The sequence below is a fragment of the Canis lupus genome, chromosome 36 (assembly GCF_003254725.2).
Source record: "Canis lupus dingo isolate Sandy chromosome 36, ASM325472v2, whole genome shotgun sequence".
Classification (NCBI taxonomy): domain Eukaryota; kingdom Metazoa; phylum Chordata; class Mammalia; order Carnivora; family Canidae; genus Canis; species Canis lupus.
In genome coordinates, this window is record NC_064278.1 from 20,607,032 (window position 1) to 20,614,699 (window position 7,668).

Genomic DNA, 7,668 nt, shown 5'->3' on the forward strand with positions numbered 1-7,668 from the left:
AACCCGCCGCGCTCGGAGCCTCCGGGGGCCCGGCCGGGGCGGGACGTGGGCCTGGCGCGCTCCTCGCCTCCCCTCGGCGGAGCGGCCCGGCCCGCGGCGCTGGGCTGGGGCTGGGGCTGGGGCTGGGGCTGGGGCTGGACCTGGAGCTGGGGCTGGACCTGGGGCTGGGGCTGGACCTGGAGCTGGGGCTGGGGCTGGTACTGAGCTGGGGCTGAGGCTGGACCTGGAGCTGGGGCTGGGGCTGGGGCTGGGGCTGGAGCTGGGGCTGGAGCTGGGGCAGGACCTGGGGCTGGACCTGGGGCTGCAGCTGGAGCTGGGGCTGGGGCTGGGGCTGGGGCTGCAGCTGGAGCTGAGGCTGGGGCTGGAGTTGGCGCTGGAGCTGGGGCTGGAGCTGGAGCTGGGGCTGGAGCTGGGGCTGGAGTTGACGCTGGGGCTGGGGCTGGGGCTGGAGCTGGAGCTGGGGCTAGGGCTGGAGCTGGAACTGGAGCTGGGGCTGGAGCTGGGGCTGGAGCTGGGGCTGGGGCTGGAGCTGGGGCTGCAGCTGGAGCTGGAGCTGGGGCTGGTACTGAGCTGGGGCTGAGGCTGGACCTGGAGCTGGGGCTGGGGCTGGAGCTGGGGCTGGAGCTGCAGCTGGAGATGGGGCTGGGGGTGTCCCCGGCGTGCGCCCCCACCCCGGGTTAGCAGCGCACCCCGCTCCGGCCCCCCCCCCCAGTCTGAAAGCGGAGACCCAGGGCCGCCCGCGGCGAAGCTCCACTCGCACTTCACTTTCCGATTTGGAGAAAGTGTCACGGGGGTGGGGGGGGAGAGAAAAGGGGGGGAAAAAGGCCCAGTAAATAGGATTTCGCGGGGGTGGGGGGCGCGAGCGCGCGCGCGGCGGGGCGCCCGGCGGGGATTCCCGGTCTCGCAGCGCCCCCTCGTGGACGCCCCGGGCCCCGCCGCCGCCGCCGCCGCCGCGCCCGCCTCCCCCGCTCCTTACAGTCCGCAGTATATTATTTCTCCCGAAGTATTGACAATGTGCGAGACTCCAGTAACCCCGCAGCTCTCGTCTGTAATCAGCACATTTATTCACATTTAGGGAGAAGAATCCGAACGAAATCCCCGTGACCCCGATTGGGTTACAGTGTCATTTTCCCCCGGATCCTCTTTTAAATCCACTCCACACTGCTTCTCTGTCTATTACATGCTAATTTAATTTTACTGTGGACGATATTTTCAGCATTTGCTGAGGACAGTAAATTTTGTAGTTTATGTTATTTCACTTTTTATGACTTTTTAACACTTAATAAAATTTTATTAGAGCACTTTTGTGTTTACAAGGCCACAAAACTCTTGGCAGGTTGTCAGAAGTCCTTTTTATTATGATCCTACTGATATACTGCGAGTAATGAAATAATCATGTCCAGAAATGTATCAAAGGCCAGAGGGATTATCCCACTTAATAGCTCCACAGATGCGCCCAGAAGAACGCGGACACGCGGCGGGAGGAAGGAGCCCCCGCGCCTTGCTTTACCCTCTCGGCTGCTTTCCTAAGAGGCTACATGCATGCAGGGTCATGTGACTTTTCCGCGGTCTCAATAAAAAAAAAAAAAAAAAAAAAAGAATTTATTCTATTGCAAAATGTGCTTTTCTTTTTATTCTCCTTGTGTGGGCATTTAAGACTGTGCTGGTGGCGGTGGGGCTGGCTCAGCACATCCGTGTCAGTCACTTTCCTCCCATTTCTAAGTGTACTTTTGTGGCATTTAAGCGGCCGGTGGTGACATTGGTGTTGATCCTTGCAGCCCTGCCGGAGAGGAGGCCCTGGGAGGGGCCCAGGAGGGCGCCAGGTGTTTTAGGGTCCTTCTCAGTCCTGCCAAACAGCACCTTTTGCTGTTGCTTTTTGTTTGGTTTCTCAGAACAGGGGAATAGTGGCTGGAGGACTCTGCTTTCTGCCTTGTGCCAAAGAACCACAGTGTGCTGCTTTTATTTAATTTTTATTTCTTCTTCTTATTATTATGATTACTATTTTTGGTAAGACTGGCAATGAGGACTGAGATATTGCAGCTCCTTTTTTTTTTTTTTAAAGAACCACTGCCTTTTCTTTTAAATATACACGTGATCATTGAACACACTGGTGTTAAGTTCATTCTTGCTGCAAAAGAAGGCCATTGTACTTCCTGACCCCGAAAGCAAGGTGGGTGGCTTTGTTTTATAATTAAATTTTCTGTCTCCAGCTTCGTATTTCTCTTTCTGCTATTTCCTGCATCGTGTGCCAAAGTGATCAAAGAGATGGGGAATGGAATCATAAATGGAATGATTTTGAAATTACTGTTGCTATGTCCAGAGCACGTGCTCTTCTGAAACTTTGGCTCTGGGGGACTTTGGTAATATTTTTCACAAGCGTGTGCATATGTGTGTGTGCGTGTGTGTGTGCGCGCGCGTTTCATGTTCCAACACATCACATTCAGCTTTTGCAGTCTGTCATTGTTTAAAACAACCCCTGGGAAGCGTGCCCCTCTCTCTGGATTGCCTCCGTCACACACATGTGTGTGCTCTCCTGTTCCGATGTACATACGGCTGCTCACCAGGGCTCTTTGATTTCAACTTCAAGGGAGCAATTTTGTTCTTTGTATGTCATTTGTTAACCATGGATGGAACTTAGTGCCTGGTCCCGTAGTCTACTGTGTGTGCAGGATGGTCTAGGTTCTGAAAGAGCACGTGAGGGGGGATAGCACCCATCCCTTAAGAAAAATTTATGTCCTGAGACTATTCAGGCAGTCATTTTTCTCTTTTTACAGTGTTTTCCATTTGCTAATAGGAGACTTCCCCCCCTTTTTCTTTCTTAAATGATTTTTTTTTTTTTACATAGCTGAAGAACTAGGAAAGAAAGTGACGTGTGGCTCTGAGTGAACATTCTTCCCTCACTTTGGTTGCTGTTGATGGTTTGTAGTCTTTGCCTTTTACCAGAAGAGACACAAGAGCAGACAGAGAAAAGGGTGCAGATTTTGGCCCTCCAAATTTCAGAGCATTTTACATAAGGGAATTTATGCCCCTGTGCCCGAGTCAGGAGGAGCGTATTAATTTTAATTCTGTTATAAAGTGATGGTTCAATCTTATAAGTAATTTGTGTCTAGGACAATTTAAATAATATTTCAAAGGCTGTTATAACCTTCAAGTTAGAAATCTGTTTTATTCGATTATGAAATAAACCTCCCCCAAGGTAGATATTTTTAATGCATCGAAGAATGTTTATAATTTTTATTCAAGAGAGCAAGAGATTGCCTGGAACATGATAACTGATGACACACAGCTGGGTCAGTGGAGGGCCTGACCAGTGTCCAAGGGGATTTCACAGCCCCTTCTGAGGTATTCAGAGGGGAGAGGGAAGGAAGGAGGGAAGCCCCAATCCTATCATCTGGAGGATCCACCTTCAAAAAGAAGAATGAGCAAACCAAGCCAGAGGCATGAAATCGGCCCCTCAGATGATTAGGTGCAGTCAGCAGTTAGGCATGGGAATGACGAGGACACACCTTAGCACCACTTTGCTTGGTCCCGGTCCAATTCCACATATCACTTGTGTGGCCTCGGACAAGTTACCTCTCAGTGCTCAGTTTCCTCATCTGTAAAATGGGACTAGTGCTGGTCCCCCTCTCCAACTTTTGAAGGGTTGAAGGGTCAAAAGAGTTCATGTATATGAAACGCTTAAAACAGACCCTGAAGGCTACCGAAAACCCCGGGAAGACTGATGAATATCCATCGTCCAGCACATCGTCGATCCATATCTGGCACACAGTAGGTGCCAACAAATATTTGTTGGAAAAGTGTTGCATGTTATTTCACTGATCGCTTTGGTCGTTTGGGGGGGACCAATGAGGACACATGTATCAGCCTTAGATGTGGACTTGACACTACTGAGAATGGACAGCACCCCAGGAAAAGTTGTATCCATCTTCTCTTTTTTCTTGTCCTGCGGGTTTCTATGTTGTTTCTCAATTAGCAATTAGGTTATAGCTTTTGGGGGGAAGGGGAGGGTTCAAATTTAGGGCTTGGGGTGGGGGTGGGAAATCCCCATACTCAGCACAGTGCTTTGTATAGGACTAACAGAAAACTGATAAGCTAATAAACCAATGCACATCCAAGCACTCTCTAGTCTAATCTATTATTTAATAAAGAGTCATCGCAGGCACTATGCTAAATCCTTTGATATGTCCTTTTACTTTGCCTCACACTGACCTCCATACAGATAGTCATCAATCTAGTTTTCCAGGTAAGGAAAATGAAGCTCAGAGAAGTAAAGGGACTTTCTCAAGGTCACACAGCTTGTCAGTGACAGACCTGGATATTTAACCCAGGTCTAGGGGAATATAAAAGCTAAGCAGTTAGTCGACCACTATTCTACACTGCCTTCCAATCTGTTTGGCTTTATAGAGCCCCTAATCAATTTGGTCATTTATAATTGTTGTGTAAACCACGGTGGAAATGGAAATGATTAAGGCTGAAACCCAGGCCTATTATTCTTGAATCATCTGTGTCTTATGCAGAGATTTGAATGCCAGGCTCAAGGGAGTGAGAAGGGGGCCTGTCTCCCAGGGCCTATCCTCAGCTCATTCCACAATGACAAGTAGATGTTTGAAAAGGGCCTGCAGAGAAGTCAGGGTTACTTGTCGCCTCTTTGGAAAGCCATGGTTTTGCTGAATTCACCTGAACTAGTCCTAATACAACACATGAATGGAAACACATGAGGGGGAAAGAATGAGAAAGCAGAACTCAGACAAGTTGGGGGGGGCGGTGCTGGTGGGCAGAGGAGGTTTTCTTTTTCACCAAAAGTTCTTCGTGGACTTTAAAGATACTCATTCTCCGGAGAGAGTTGGTGCGTGTCCTGACAATTTCAGGGAACGAAGAACAACCTGAGGCAGTTAAGAAAAGCCTCAATCCACATATAAGGTCACTTAATGAGCAAGCCAAGGGTGATGCAGGGGTGCATTGCTTGAACCACATGATTGATTCTGCACCCTTAGAACAAATATACACAGAACCCCAAAAGAACATCAAAGAGCTCGTAACTTAGGGAATATTCAACACTGCTTTAGTAAAAAATCCATCCTAAGATAGAATCCTAAAGTGGATGATGGAAAGATGCAAGGCAGCGGCGGCTAGCTGGTAAACCAAGGAGAAAAGCGTCGATCTGAAGTTTAGTGAGGCTGCACCACCCCCAAGATCGAATTAATCTTGGACTCAAGCCTTCGTGAGGTGACTGTTAGTGCTGGGAGAAGGGGAGGGAAAGGGAGAGGAAATGGAGAGATGCCTCCAAAGGACTCCTGACTGACAGGGACCAAGTTCACTGTGTGAGCGCAGCAGCGGGCTCTGGAAGTCTGAGAATCAAGGGCAATGCCAGGCAGCGGTGGTTCATGTTTTGCTAGAGAAGACAGACCTCCGGGTTTACTAGTCCTCTGGGCACATGACTCAGGCACTCCATTCACCTTTCAGTCTCTGAGTTGCTGTTTTTGAAAGAGAAACGTAATCCAAATTTTAACTCACATTGATGGGGCTTGGGGAGTTAAGGCTATATTTGGAGTTGGCTTTGAGCTCTTCACTATGAAGTCTCAATGAATTTTTTTTTTAAGTGGATGAGTAACTTGTGTCTTGATGCATATTCTATTAGAATGAGAGAAAACTAAAAAGGCAACATCAGCTACTAAATGTAATCCCACTAGTTTAAACCTGTAGCGCTACATGCAATCGGGCTGAGGCTGGAAATCTCTAGAAAGAACACTGGAAGAATTGGCGCTGAGGCCATATTGCAGCAGACGTAATTTGAAGCCATCAAAACTTTTCAGGACCTTGAGTCATTTTCTTCAAATTTGACCTGCTTTTCTTTCTGCATCTGTGAATTTGCCAAGTTTCAAGTTTATCGCTCTAACAGGTTTGGAATGATAGCGTATCTTTTTTGAAAATGTCGGAGTACTTTTTGATTATTTGATGGAAAGAATGTATGCTTTTCCCTTTTTATGCATCTTTCAAACCAGCTGCTCTGATATCAATAAAATCTTGAAAAAAAATTGTATTCACCCTTTTTAAGCTGAGAGCAAACATTCTGTTCCGTGAGAGCTATATGATTAAGGAAAGAAGGTCAGGAAGGGAAACGGTGCTCAGCGCTAATCTAGGCAGCTAGCTCGGGCATCAGACCTTCTTCCTAAAGTTTGGGAATCTAGAATGAATGCAGCCATGCAATGCCAAAATGCAAAACCTGAGGCAACAAAGCAAGAGCAGGCCGGGCTCCGAGGCCAGGAAGCCCCTGGAATCTGGTTGCTAGGAGACACTCGGCTTTCGCTGGCGGCAGGAACATGTCCTTGAGCATGGCTTCCCCTGTGGTTGGCTTTGGACAAGCCGTGAATCAGTCTGTCCTCGCTAGTCTGGTGCTGTCCTTCCAAGGGAGCCAACCAGCCCCCGGTGCAGGTGACCCCGAGGGGCAGTGGGGTCTTCTGTTCCCGCAGAAAGCTCCTCCACTCGCCCTGCCTTTCTGATGTGCTCTTCTGAAGTCAAGAGGCATTGCATGTGTCTACTGCTCATTATGGGGAGGTGGAAAAACAGATTCCTGCGTGGTGCTTTCACCCGTGAGAATTTTACAAAATAAAATGACACACATCCAATTGTATGGAACAGCCTGCAAGCGCCTAGGAGAAAAAGAAGGTTGGGATCAGGAGTTAACAGGAATTCAGACCTATTCGGTAGAGAAAAGGGAAGCTGGGAGGACTTGCCTTAGGGAAGGATGTTTCTGGCAAGACAACACCAGGGAGGCTGCAGATTGCTTGCTCCCTTGGAGGTCCTTAACGACAGTGAACTTGTCTTGCTTGCTCACAGAAGCATCCCCGGAGCCTGGGCCAGTGCTTGGCAGAGAGGCCGTGTTTATCAGGGGCTGAATGAATGAATGCAGGAGAATGAAGGTGCTGGCACGTGAGTGGTGGGAGCTTGGAGGTCACGTTAAGGTCCCAGGGGAAAGCCAGCTGGGGGAATGTTAAATGAAGAAGGCTGGTCTTATTGTATCAGAGTGACTGTATCAGGAAGTGGTGAGAAATGAGGGTGACCAGGCACAGGATAGCCCAGTTATGAAGGGTTTTAAAAATTAGGCAGGAAATGGCCTCAAAACTGTGGGCGCTACTGCGGGACTCGCAGCCAGGTAGAGACGGAAGCTCTCCGGTTCACACGTGCTCCTCCAAATGCACCGTCTCTTAAATATGTGCCATTTATCACATACCAGGTACAACCCAATAAAACTACTGAAAAAGCCCAAGCTTCTTAGATGTTCAATATTGGGTGAGATGCATCTTGTTATTTTATTTTTACAGATGAGGAAACAGACCCAGAGGGGCTCATGGTTTGCCTAGGTTCCTAAGTTTCAGATGACACGCCAAGATTTCGGAGTCTTCTTTCGCTCAGGTCCTGAAAGCAGCCTGTGGTGGGGGAGGCCAGCCGGAAGACGGTGACAAGTGGCTGGCTGCTTGTGAGGTGACCACAGTGCTGGCCACAGAGATGCGAGGTGAAGATGGGAGAGTGGTCTTGTCTCGCCTTCTCTCTTGCTTCTCCCCGTGCTCTGCTGGCCTTGCCTTTCCTCCCCTTTCCCCTTCTCTGCCAGCGCCTCAGAACTCTGAGGGACATTCTTGTTAGGTGTCACTTATGGGGGCTCCTGGACTG